The sequence below is a fragment of the Cricetulus griseus genome, unplaced genomic scaffold (genome assembly GCF_003668045.3).
Source record: "Cricetulus griseus strain 17A/GY unplaced genomic scaffold, alternate assembly CriGri-PICRH-1.0 unplaced_scaffold_377, whole genome shotgun sequence".
NCBI lineage: Eukaryota > Metazoa > Chordata > Mammalia > Rodentia > Cricetidae > Cricetulus > Cricetulus griseus.
The window spans coordinates 4,666-17,500 of record NW_023277116.1 but is presented as its reverse complement, the minus strand read 5'-3'; the positions used below and the strand labels follow the sequence as shown (position 1 = coordinate 17,500).

The 12,835-nt window shown below is 46.9% G+C and overlaps 1 non-coding gene across 1 annotated transcript; it reads left to right on the top strand.

Moving 5' to 3' along the window:
- The first annotated feature begins 11,288 nt into the window (after nt 1-11,288).
- Nucleotides 11,289-11,392, top strand: LOC113837933. The gene has a single exon (XR_003488559.1). It is a non-coding gene; the product is annotated as a U6 spliceosomal RNA (small nuclear RNA).
- The last annotated feature ends 1,443 nt before the right edge of the window (nt 11,393-12,835 follow it).

Below are 12,835 nucleotides of genomic sequence, written 5' to 3'. Positions count from 1 at the left end.
ATTTTTTTTTGGAATAACATTTGTATTTTAATTTTCTAGCTATAATCAGTCTTCCATGCTTTGCTAATGGATTAGTTCTAGAAGATTATATCCAATACATGGTTTAAATTTTTGTGAATATCTATGTAAATATTGATTATTGCCGAGCACCCAATAGCCTATTTTATCTGTTTCTTCTGTGCTTCATGGTTTCAAATCACCATTCTTCCCCTTCCCTTTCTATCCTTTTTTAGTACTCACCTCAGCCATTTCCTCAGTGTCTTAAGATAATTTTATTGTTAGTAACTACCAGGCTTGTGAGTTATAAAATAGAGGGGGTCGCTTTGTCTCTCAGTTATGGCCTGTCATGGCTGCATCTGTTTGTGGTTTATTGGCAGAGTCCTCTAGCAGTGTGGTATGGAATGTGGTAAGACTAGAGCCAAGTGACCAAGCTTTTATAAGAACTTCTTCTCCAGATATCCTATTAACCCATTGATTCCTGTGGAGGTCTGAATGAGAATGGCCCCCCATAGGCTCATGTATTTGTAAGTTTAGTCACCAGGGAGTGGAACTGTTTGATAGGATTAGAAAGATTAGGAGGTGTGGAGGAAGCGTCTTGCTCTCTGTCTGTCAGCTACTGCTCCAGCACAGCACCTGCCTGTAGTATGCCATGATGATAATGGACTAAATCTCTGAAACTGTAAGCCAACCTCCAATTAAATGTTTTCCTTCATAAGAGTTGCTGTGGTCATGATGTCTGTGACTAAGATAATCCCTTAATCCATTAATTCAATGATTGGATTAATCCCCTCAAATGCTAAACCCTAACCACTTCCGAGAGGTCCCACCCCCAGAGACAGACTACTCAGGCCCCAGCTCTGAGATGGGCCCCACTCTCCTGACCTGTCACACAGAGCCCCGCCCTTCTGCTTTCCTTTAGGCTCAGTGCTTTGTGCTTTGGCTGAGACACACCCCACTCTCTGAGACATCCCCTCTACTCTCTGAGATACCCCACACTTTCTGAGACACCCCCACTCTCTGAGACATTCCCTCTACTCTATGAGACACCCTCCACTCTCTGAGACACCCCCCACTCTCTGAGACACCCTCCACTTTCTGAGACATCCCCTCTACTCTCTGAGACACCCCCCACTCTCTGAGACATCCCCTCTACTCTCTGAGACACCCCCACTCTCTGAGACATCCCCTCTACTCTCTGAGACACCCTCCACTCTCTGAGACACCCCCACTCTCTGAGACACCCCCACTCTCTGAGACATCCCCTCTACTCTCTGAGACATCTCCTCTACTCTCTGAGACATCCCCTCTACTCTCTGAGACACTCTCCACTCTCTGAGACACCCCCCACTCTCTGAGACACCCCCCACTCTCTGAGACACCCCCACTCTCTGAGACACCCCCACTCTCTGAGACACCCCCACTCTCTGAGACACCCCCACTCTCTGAGACACACTCTCTGAGACACCCTCCACTCTCTGAGACACACCCCTCCACTCTCTGAGACACCCCCCAGAGACACCCCCACTCTCTGAGACACCCCCACTCTCTGGAACATCCCCCACTCTTTGACACTCAGGTCCAGCTCCCCTCCCTCTGTCCCCCTCCTTTTCTTTTTTTCTGTTCTCACCTAGTTTTGCCCTACCATCTTTAGGGTAAGCAGTCTACAGGTTTTCTGAGTCCTTTTTGTCTCCAAGTGGTGTTGCTCTAGCCTCATACCTAAATGGTAATTTTTTAGTTTAATTTTTGTTTTTGACAATCATACCCAATGACCCTGGCTGGCCTCAAAGTCTCCATCCTCCTGGCTTAGCTTCTAGAGTGCTGATTATAGGTGTGTGTCACCGTACTTAACCCGAATGGTAATTTGGACAGCTGAATACTTGTGATTTAAAACAGCTGCTCTGGACCAGGTGGTGGTGGCGCACACCTTTAATCTCAGCACTCAGGAGCCAGAGACAGGAGGATCTCTATGAGTTCGAGGGCAGCCTGGTCTACAGAGCAAGTTCCAGGACAGGCTCGAAAGCTACAGAGAAACCCTGTCTCAAAAAACAGAAACAAACAAAAAGAAACAAACCCAGCTGCTCTCATAGCATGCTGAAGGAAGGGATTGTTCTGTCTTTTAAAATGAGAATCCTGAGGCCAAGTTGCTGACTCTTTTTTTCCATAGTGTCCATGAGTATTTTGCCTGTGTGTATGTCTGTACACCATCTGCATTCAGTGCCTGAGGGGGCCAGAAGAGGGCATCAGATCCCCTGGAAGTGGAGTTACAGATAGTTGTGAGCCACACCATGTGGGTGCTTGGAACTGAACCTGGGTCTTCTGGAAGGGGAAGTCAGTGTGCTTAACCCCTGAGCCACCTCTCCAGCCCTCCTAAGTTACTGTTTAAAAGCACAGTATTCTGCTATGGAAATTATTATTATTATTATTATTATTATTATTATTATTATTATTATTTGGTTTTTCGAGACATGGTTTCTCTGTGGCTTTGGAGGCTGTCCTGGAACTCACTCTTGTAGACCAGGCTGGTCTCCAACTCACAGAGATCCACCTGCCTCTGCCTCCCGAGTGCTGGGATTATAAGTAAATTATTTTTAAGTAATTTTTCAATTTACTTATTTATTATGTATATAGTGTTCTGTCTGCATGTATGCCTACAGGCCAGAAAAGAGCACTAGATCTCATTACGGATGTTTGTGAGGAGCCACCATGTGGTTGCTGGGAATTGAACTCAGGACCTTTGGAAGAGCAGGCAGTGCTCTTAACTGCTGAGCCACCTCTCCAGTCCATTTTTAAATAATTTATATTTTAATCTCCATACACTCTGAATTCAGACACTATTTTAATACGGGTTGAATATGCCTTGGAGGTAATGCTTGGAACCAGAAGGGTTTCATATATATATATATATATATATATATATATATATATATATATTAGAATATCAGCATACATACTTAAGGAGACGTCTTGTGGATGAGATCATAGCTTACTTACGTTTAATGTACACTTTACACACATTGACTGAAGGCAGTGGCGGCGGCTGCTGCTTCTCCCCCCCTTCCGTTACCACCGTTATTATTATTATCATTATTATGCTGGAAAGCAAGCCCAAAGCATTGCACACGCCGAGCACACACTCTACCACTGAGCTATATTCCTGGCCTGAAGGTAAACTTCTACATTTTTAGCACACTTGCATTCTAACCACAACCTGAGGGCAAGTGTGGACTTGTCAATCAGTGCTTCCAAAGTTCCAGATTGTGGAGTATTTTGGGTCTTCCGTTTAGGGATGCTCAACTGGTGTAGCATAATCTTGATAATGAAATATGGATTTTGCTACACTAATATGCCTACAGTTGATAGAGCACTGGCCTCTCATGTGGGAGGTCCTGGGTTCATCACCAGCACTGCAAAAACAAAACAAATAAAAATGCATACTGCCTATACAGTACATATTGTTCTAGTTGTGTGTGTGTGTGTGTGTGTGTGTGTGTGTGTGTGTTATCTGTAGATGTACATAACTGCACAATCAAGAGGCTACAAAAAGGATGTTGCATGACTCCCTCTGTTGCTCCCCACCTCATTGCCTTGAGACAGGGTCTCTTACTGGACTGGAAGCTTACCTTTTCAAGTAGGCTGGTACCATTGAGCTCCCGGGATCCACTTGTCTTTCTCCCCAGTGCTGGGGTTATAGACTCATATAGCCAAGTCTATATTCTTACATGGGTCCTGGGTATTTGAGCTCAAGTCTGTATGCTCCCACAGTAAGTGTTACTATCCACAGAGCCATCTCCCTAGCCTCCTATAGTGCATATTATAAACTATAATTTTGCGTGTGGTATTAGGGATAAACCCAGGACATGTTAAGAAATACACCACTGAGTTTAGGGTGACATGGAACCTCAGAAACTTTTGTTTCAGCCTTCTCAGCCTCTGGAGTCACTGGGATTCCAGGTTGGCATTATTATACCTATCAATACATATTGTATGTATATGTGTTCTATGTGTCTTCATATGTGTGTGCACCTGCATTTGGATACACTGTGTAAGCATGCATATGAAAGTCAGGGGTCAACACTACATTCATCCTCTGTTGTTCCTCATCTTATTTTCTGAGGTGTAATGTGAATTCCAATAGGTCTTAATAATAAAAACCCAGAGTCACATATTGGGGGGTGAAAGCTAAATGATCAGAGAAGCAGAGCAGCCAGGCACTAGCTCTTACCTCTGTGAAATCCTCAGACTGAAAGGGGCTGAGCTCCTGTCTCCTCCCACCTTATATTCCTCTCCTGGCCCAGCAGTATTACTTCCTGTCTCCACCTCGCTAGTGCTGGAACTAAAGGCATGTCATCCCAAGTACTGGGACCAAAGACATGAGCTCTCAGGTACTAGGCTCAACGGTGTGAGGTTCCAAGTGCTTGGATCAAAAGTGTGTACCACCACTGCCTGGCCTCTATGGTTAACTAGTGGCTAGCCCCACCCTCTGGTCTTCAGGCAAACTTTATTTGTTAGAGCACAAACAAAATATCACCATACTGAGGCAGGTCTCTCATTGAACCTGTAGCTCACTGATTCAACTAGGCTGGCTTTCCAGATATGTACCACTAAGCTGGCCCTTCACACCGTGCTAAGGATCCAAACTCAGGTCTTCAAGGTTTATGGACTGATAAATCTCTCCATCCCCATTGTATATCTTTAAATTTTTATTTGCTTAGTTTATGTTTATGCATACCTTAGTATATGTATTCATACCATATGCATGCAGTACCCAAATATTTTCAGGCTTCTTGGACCTGGGGTTACAGGTGGCTGTGAGCCATCTATCTGATGTGGGTGCTGGGAACTAAATTTGTTTCCTTTGGGAAGAGCACTGAGCCACCTCTCCCATCCCTGTATACTTTTTGAACTGAGAATTTCATATACACATAGAATGTGTTTTGATCAAATCCACCTATGTTATCTCCCCTCCAGTTCTTTCCCTACTCCCTCACTGCTGTAACGATAAATCTTTCCACCAAGCCACCAGAGCCCCGCCGCCATGTGGGTGGCCAAAATAACACACAGAGACTTATATTATTTTACAACACTGTTGGCTAATGACTAGGATTTCTTATATGCTAGCTCAGTCTTAATTATCATAAATCTATATATATAATAAGACTTAGCTTATCGAGGACGCCTTCCGCTGGCGTCCTCTTCCTGATATCACATGGCGGCTCTGTAAAGAAGAGAGCAAGAGGAAGAGGAAGCACCCTGCTTATATTCTGAGTCTGCCTGCTATGTCACTTCCGGCCTGGATCACAAGACTTCTTACTACATTTCCCAGAATCCTCCTTGACTCCTAGTCCCGCCTATCTTTCTGCCTCATTGGCCGAGCAGTGCTTTATTCAACAACCAATAAGATAAACATACACAGAGGGACGTCCCCCATCACACCACTTTTCCCTGCCAACTTCATGTGCTCTCTCTCCCTCTCCCCTGTCCCCTCTATCACTCTCTTTAACCCACTAAGTCCACCTAGTACTGTTTTTATATACACAGATGGAGGACCATCTATAAGAGTATGAGTAGCCTTCAAGGACCACACCCCTGAAGAAAACTTAACCCTCTCTCCCCTGGGCAGCCATATCTCTCTCAGTTGCCAAAGCTTCTGAATTAGGGGTTGGATGTTATGAGCCCTGCCCCCGTTCATGTTGAGATTTTGGCTAGCTTCATCTTATGCAATGTCCCTGTCAGGTGCAGCAATGATATTTTCAATCAGATGCCTGTGACTTGTGGCTCTTATATAATTTTTTCACTTTGTCTTCAAAAATGATCCCTGAGTCTTGGGGAGGTGTGAGCACTCCACAGTCTCTTATTGTGGTGGTTTTGTTGTTTTGTTTTGAGACAAGATCTAACTTTGTAGTCCTGGCTGGCTTAGAACTCACAGAGATCCATCTGCCTCTGCCTCCTGAGTGCTGGGATTAAGGGTGTGCACCACCATGCCAGCTTTTGTGTATTCTTTTTAGTGTTATGTTTATAAAGGCCTGAAAGCAAAGCATCCAAGTGTTTGTTGGCAATGATTAATTATGGGAATTTTGCACATGAGTGATATCGATTTTCGTTTTCTTCTTTATTTCCCCACCTAACCTTTTTTAGACAAGGGCTCATGTACCCTAGGTTCTCTTGTATTTCTTATGTGAAGGATGTCCTTGAACTCCTGATCTTCATCCTCCTACCTCTTTTGGTGGTGTGTATATGGAGGGTTTGAGACAGTGTTTCTCTGTGTAACTCTAGCTGTCCTGGATCTAGCTCTGTAGACCAGGCTGGCCTCAAACTCACAGGGATGCACCTGCCTTTGCCTCTCAAGTGCTGGGATTAAAGGTGTGTGCTACCACCACAGGGCTCATCCTTCTGCCTCTTAAGATGTGAACACAGGCTGTGCCACCATGCCATGACACCGCCCCCCTCCTTGTGTGGCGTGGGGATCAAACCCAGGTTTTCATGCTCAGTAGCTAGTCACTCTACCAGCTGGGCTGCAACCCAGAGTTTGTGTTTTACTCCATTTAAAAATGATGAGTGTATATTACTTCTAACAGTCAGTAGGTAATGATAATGCCCCCCTCAGGTTGCACTGCTACAAAGGACCACAGGACCTCTACCATATGCAGTGGGAGCCCCTGCTTGCGTCCCTGTCCTCCCTTTCGTCTTAGACGTCCCATGAGGGAGGTCTTGCAATTCTTGGGCAGGGACGTCTATGGTTCTTCCTGGTTCTGCAGAAATGCACTCAGCCTTAGGGTCTGGCTCAAATGCTACCACCCTCCAACAGAATTAGTGTCTCCCTGGTAACAGGGTGGCCACCTGTTTCCTGCTGGCCTGGATTCCTCTGGTGTGTGGACCTGGTAGTGTGAGTCACTGTGCTGCCAGGGGCAGGCCAGGCCCTGGCTTAGAATGAGGGTGAACATTCCCACGATGGGCGTGGGTCCAGACCCTACTGCTTCCTCCATCTCCTGGCAGATGGGAGCCTTAGATGGAAGTAGCTGGAGCCCTCAGATCTCTCTTCTGTCTCTCTTCTGTTGGTGTCTTGGTGCTCTGCCTGATGTGGCGGCAGTCTGCACTCACGGATTGCTGGGGCTTTCTACCTAGTGACATTTTCTTTTTGGTGGTAGAGGGGAATGAACCTAAGACCTTTTGTATGGAAAGCATGTCTTCTACCGATGAGTTACCTCAGTCTTCCCTATAGATATTGACTTAACAAAGGTAGCCTTTTCCTCTTCCCTTCCCCTCCTCCTCCCTCTCTCCAGGGTTTCTTGTACCTTAGGCTGCCTTGAACTCCTAATCCTCATGCTTCCACCTCCCAAATACTGGGATTACAGGTACCTACTAAGGAAGCAGAAACCCGGCTTAAGAGGTGCTGGTGGCAATGCCCTCTAACCCAGCCATTGCTGCCTCATCCTGACTCTTACTCACAGGGAGATTTACCCAGGGGAGAAGGCCGAGCCGGAGAACTATGACTATGATGAAAGCATTGCTTTCATCATCACCTGCATCCAGGGCATCCAGGGATAACCTTAGATGTGAGGAGGACACAACAGAAACTCAAGACTATTAAAGATTCCCCTGCACTCAAAAATCTTTCCATTAATAGGCAGTCCTGACTGATACTGATTCCTTAATGTGTGCTAAGCATGTTTGAATTTTTTTTTTTCTGGATTGAGAAGTGGGTACGTTGATTATTATATTTCACACATAGGATACTGAGACACAGAGAGGCAGACTTAAGTGGCCCAGAGTGACTCACTTAGCAAGTTGTCCAGTGAGGATATGAGCCCTATGCCCTTAACCCAGAAGTTGTCTTGCCAGGCTTATGTTATCTGCTTCAGACTCCTGCAAACATAACCTGACACTTGACCGTCTGCTCGGTGTCCTAGGTCCTGTTTCTGGGACTAATTACTCACCCCACACCCAGCTCTCAACTCCCCAACAGGATAATGTGGGCATGATCCATATGGAGCCCACTGGGAGTCCTCTGGTGGTATTTCCCAAAACACACGAGAAGGTCCTCTAGCTTATTCAGAGACTGCTGCATGCCCACTTTTCAGAGGGCCACAGTGATGGTGGTGGGTGACAAACTTACCTCATCAGAGGTACGAGGATTGGGGCCCAGTGAGGCACAGTCATCCAGGACTGCAGAGTGTCCAAGCAGGACTCAAACACAGAACTCTCACTTCATATGCTGGCTTTTTGATAAATACTCAGTGGCATGCTTCCCTGGGGTGCTGTAGCTTTGGAGTCTATGGAGATGCTTGTTCCTCAGGACACCAAAGCTATTCCATTCCTACTTCTTCTCCTTCTCAAGCTTCCATTTGTGCTGAGATTGCCAGGGGAGAAATCTTAAAGGAGAGTCACCTTCCCCCTGGGAGGTGGGACCTGGGGCTGTCTATTCATAGCATAGCTTCAGACACTGTGACGCAGGAGGGTCTTAGCCCTCCCTCACGGCAGGGAGTCAGTCAGTACAACAGACATCTCCCCACGTGCCTTTCTTGATTTTGTGCAGGTGTGTCTCTTTGGGAGGGGCGCTGAAACGATCAGTCCTATTTTTTTTTCCGAGACAGGGTTTCTCTGTGTAGGCCAGGCTGTACTGGAACTCACAGAGATCTGCCTGTCTCTGACTCCCAAGTGCTGGGATTAAAAGCATGTGCCACCACCACCTGGATCAGACCTACTTTTGTACTGAGAGTGTCTTGGGTTTGTGCTTGTGTGATAAAACACTGTTTTATCTGAAAGCAACTCCGGGAGGAAAGGGTTTCTTTCATCTTACAACTCTTGGGTCACACTCCAGCACTGAGGGAAGTCAGGGCAGGAACCAAGGTAGAAACCATGAGAAAACTTACTGACTTGCTCAGTTTGCTTTCTTATACACTCCAGGACGATCTGGCTGGGCACGGCACCACCGCGGTCAATCATCGATCAAAGAAAAAAGGCCCAACAAGCTCTCCTAAAAGCCAATCTGATATGAGGGGGCATTCTTTAGTTGGGACTTCCTGTTGCATATGTCTAGGTTTGTGTCAAACTGACAAAAACAACTGGCATGGACGACCACACCCTTCTCCTGGGTCACTCTCTCTCAGCAAAGCTCCTGGGGGTTAGCAGCAATCTGGGGTTCTGATGTTCTCTGATTAGGCCGTGCTCTGTGACTGGGGTCCTAAAGCAGAGCCCCAAAATCATTTCTTAACCTGTGACATCATCACTTCAGAACCATCCCTGTGAATTAGGAGCATTGCTGAGATTCTGCCCTTACCCAGGGCAAGGGCACAGGGCCTAGAAGTTTTGCATGCTATGTTTTATGCACTGGAACTTCGAATAACTTTGTTTAGGACAAGTACTTTGGAGTGTCATAGACTTCGGTTCAAATCCTGGCTCTGCCACAGAGTAGTTATATGGTCTGAGTCAATTCTTAACCTCTGCGGGACTCTATTTCACATCTATATGAAATAGGTACTTCCCAAATTTTTGGTCTTGCTGGGAGTTAATCCCCACAGAGGGACTAATTCCTCACTCTCTCCCTTTCCCTCCCCCCTACCCACACACATACACACACAGATGAACACACAGAGATACACACAGAAGGACACACACACAGAGAGAGACACGCTAAGATGCATACACACAGATACACAAAGACACATATACACAGACACACAGATGAACAGACACACATAAACACACAGATACACACACACACACACACACCCTTGCTTGCCTGAAGTGCATGCCTTAGCCTGATAAAGAGAGGCACAGACATAAATACTTTTTTTCTGGGGGGAACAGCTGTGAGCCAGTTGGGAGCAATGCTCATTACTCACCCACTGGCAAACAATTCTGAATTTCCATTTCCTCTGGGATAGATAGATTCAGTGGAGTGTTTGAAGGTGACCAGGTCCTTTCCCATCCTCAGGTGGGAGCCAGCTCAGGTTAGGGGTCAGGAATTGTTAATAAAATACAATACAATTCTGGCTCTCTTGATGTCCCCAGCTGTGTATCTATCTGTCCACCAACTCCCTGCCAGATCTCCTCTACTTCCCATTCCCAAGCCCCCCATGGGCTTCAGGCCCAGCCTGGGAGAACTCTTGGGCAAACCGGTAGCCTGTCAAGGTCCTTGGGACCTTCAACCTCGAAGCTAGCCTTCAGGGATTCTGGAGTCTCCATTGTTGTCCTTCTAGACTCTTGCAGCCCAGCCAACCCAAAGGAATGGCAGAGCTTGTGAAAGCCTCAGCATTCATAATGGGCCACTCCCCTCCGGAAATGTTCCCCAACTCTGCTGAGAGCCTGCCAGGAGACTTGGTGACGCTCTCTTGGCACACACAATAGACTGGGGTCAGAACAATGTCGAGGAGAGAAAACATCCGCCTGTCGCCTGTCCATAGGCTGCGGTCCTCCTAGGACACCCCTCACCCCATGGCCAACTTTGGGCTCCCAGAGGAGGGAGGGGTGCGCCTCGGGGCTAGAGGCCAGCTGTGGCAGCGAGCAGGGCAGGCTCAGGCTAGAGGCACAGCTAAACTTCCCCAGCTTGACAGCACTCTCGACAGATGTGTGAGTCAGATTAGAAGTCAAATCCGCTCATTCTGGCTCCCCTGCCAGCCCTGGGACCCCTGCTCACACTGGACAGGATCAAAACCTAAGCCAGCACACAAAACAGTCCTAAATACATGACTGAGGAAAACAGGGCTGGCCAGGTGGATGTACTGTGGGCTTGCTTAATTCACCATGCACTGGGAGCTAACGCTCCAGATGCTTCCACAGTCACTGAAAGGAATCATCCCACCTGCCCTCTCTGCCCTTGGGAAGTTTCTGAAGCAAAACTGGGCTACTGCACACAAAATGCCTCAGTACTTAGAAATGAGTTACTTGGTCCTCAAGTAGCATTACCCTAACAAAGGCCTCAGGGGAAGGGCTCACCTGAGGAAGATCACAGCCAAGTAAAGCACATGCTCTCTTCAGTGGGAGTAGATCAGTTCAAGAGAGAAACAACAGGGCCAAAACCTTGGGGACATGGGACAGACCACACCAGACAGAGAATTTCAAGATAATATGGATTCAAGGGTCCTTCTAGAAGTGCTATTTTCCCCCGAAGTCCTGGGATGTTTAAATTGTGTATAGTTGGGTGGCCTATGTGACAGTGAGGGGACCCCATGGTCCTTTGTGCTAGCACTGTTGGAGGACATAAACCAAGGAGGACTTCCTGGAGGAGGGGAGTTGAAGACTTGCTCGAGAGAAAGAGAAGGGGACACAGCTCACGAAACACTGAAACGGTCACTTTGGGGGCACATACAGTGAAAATGGAATGAGACAGAGAAGATTAGCATGGTCCCCAAGTGAGGATGACACACAAACTCATGAAGTGTTCCATATTTTCCTCTAATTTTTTGTCTTTGCATATTTATGTAGAAGTGGGTGTAAGCAGATGTCATGAAATTAAAAGGGGTGCATGAAGAACTTGGGGGGGAGATTTTAGGTAGGGGGAGTAATAGAAGATGTGTGGTGGAAAAATGGGAAGGGAGATTCTGGGGGTGGATGGTACAAGGTGGGGAGAGGAGGTGGAGGGAACATCTAAGACAAATTATGTGTGCAAATGCCATGAGGGCTGGGGGCAGAGAGATGGCTCAGCAGTTACGAGCACTGGCTGCTCTTCCAGAGGACCTGGGTTTGATTTCTAGCGCCCACCTGGCCGCTCACAACTGAAAGACTCCAGTTCCAGGGAATCTGATGCCCTCTTCTGGTCACTGCAGGAACTGTATGCACATTCACAGACATCCATGCAGGGAAGACATCCAGACACATAAACTGGGCGTTGGTGGCACACACCTTTAATCCCAGCACTCAGGAGGCAGAGGCAGGCAGATCTCTGTGAGTTCGAGACCAGCCTGGTCTACAAGAGCTAGAGAAACCCTGTCATGAAAAACCAAAAAAAAAAAAAAAAGACATCCATACACATAAAACAAAAATAATTTTAAAAAGAAAGTTCTGTAGGGGTGTGAGAGGTGGCACAGTCAGTAAGATGCCTATGGCATAAACATGAAGACCTAAGTTGGGATACCTGGAACTCAGGTAAAAAACCAGGATCAGCACTTGGCACTGGGTTGGGTGGGCAGCAGGGTAAGGGATACAACCATAGGTAGAATCTAATCCCTATTTTATTGGCCAGCCAGTGTAGCCAATCACAGAGCTCCCCATCGAGTGAGAGATACTGCTTCAAAAAACAGGGTGAGAGCAATTGAAACAAAGGCAATGTTGACATCTGGTAAAGACATCTGCACCACACACTGACGAATACATGTACATGTACATACACCCCACACACACATACACACAAAGAATATGTAATAAGGAAATCTGTTACTTTGCATGGTAGTTAAAAATTAAACTAAAAGTATTAAAGTGGGGCTGGCAATGTAGCTCATCAGTAGAACTCTTGCCTAGTGTGTGCAAGTCCCTGGGCTCATCCCCAGTATAGGGTTAGGTTGGCATGCTATTTAAGTAGGGAGGGCATTCTGAAGGCATCTGGAGCCCAGTTTCAGGAAGCAGGGTTGTACGTTAGTGGTAGAGCACATGCCCCTCATGCATAGGCCTTGGGTTCCATCCCCAGCACTCCCTGGACAATCAGGCATGCAGGACCCATGTTCATGATAGGGATGGAAGCACTGAGTTCCAGCATACGCAAGGGGCCTGACCGAGGCTCACTGATTAGCAACTGGCATAGAGGTGCTGCAGAGGGGTGAGAAAGGCATCCAGGCAATCGGTGCAAAGGCTTGAAGAAGGTGGCCCCTTCCAGATAAGTGTGCCATCAATTAGCAAGACT